Consider the following 888-nt stretch of genomic DNA (forward strand, 5'->3'; position numbering starts at 1 on the left):
TTTGTGCTTGACTGATTTTTATAGCTTCTAATATATCTAATGAAGCTCTGACTTTCTTCTCTGTTTCTTATGCTCTGCTATTAAGAATGCTGAATCCTGGTAAGTGAAAAGTTATTATTTGGATGACCTAACCTGACACTGGTTAGTATCAATCGAAAACTTATCTAATTATGCAGGCGTCTGTGATTTCTTTACTACCGCTCTTTAAGTTCAAATTATATAAGTGCCCGTGTTTCCTTTATCACCTCACTATAAATTCAGTTAACATTCGAACACGTTTATAGGATCGTTTTTTTTTAAATCTCTTCAACAAATATTTTGATATAGAAGTCAACATTTGACCTGAAACGTCAATGAATATCATTTAAGTATAATTAATGTTATGATAATTTTGTATTATTAGTATTAATAAAGGTTTGTAAGCTTAAAAATCTTTTATCAAGTATCCTTTCGGTCATCAAACATTCCAGTAAGGACAAGAACATATGAACAGCAGACTAAATAAAGATCTATGGAACGGAAGATTAGGAAATTTTTTTTTATAATGTAGGGGTTTTCAAAATCTGTATATTTTAAATATATTCAAATGAAATATCTCGTTATGTTAGTGCTTTTATCATTTAAATTCAATTGATTTCACGGTTGATTTAAGGAGGACCAGTGATATATTGGTGAACAGAAATCATATTTGCTAAATGTTATGAATATATTCCTCGGTTGCAATTTTTCTCCTTGTACAGAGATAAAATAATGATAAAAAATCAGCCTGTTATAATAGAAAAACTGCAAGTTGAACTGTCAATTCACAGCATATAATTCTAAGAGCATAAAAATTGTTTCACTATTATTAACATTTTCATTATAACTTGCAAGGCTTTGTACTGACAG

The 888-nt window shown here is 29.1% G+C and overlaps 1 pseudogene; it reads right to left on the reverse strand.

The window, feature by feature from the left end:
• Positions 1 to 888, reverse strand: part of LOC119581647 — a 5,528-nt pseudogene that overhangs the window by 2,143 nt on the left and 2,497 nt on the right.

This window comes from Penaeus monodon, chromosome 15 (genome assembly GCF_015228065.2).
Source record: "Penaeus monodon isolate SGIC_2016 chromosome 15, NSTDA_Pmon_1, whole genome shotgun sequence".
NCBI lineage: Eukaryota > Metazoa > Arthropoda > Malacostraca > Decapoda > Penaeidae > Penaeus > Penaeus monodon.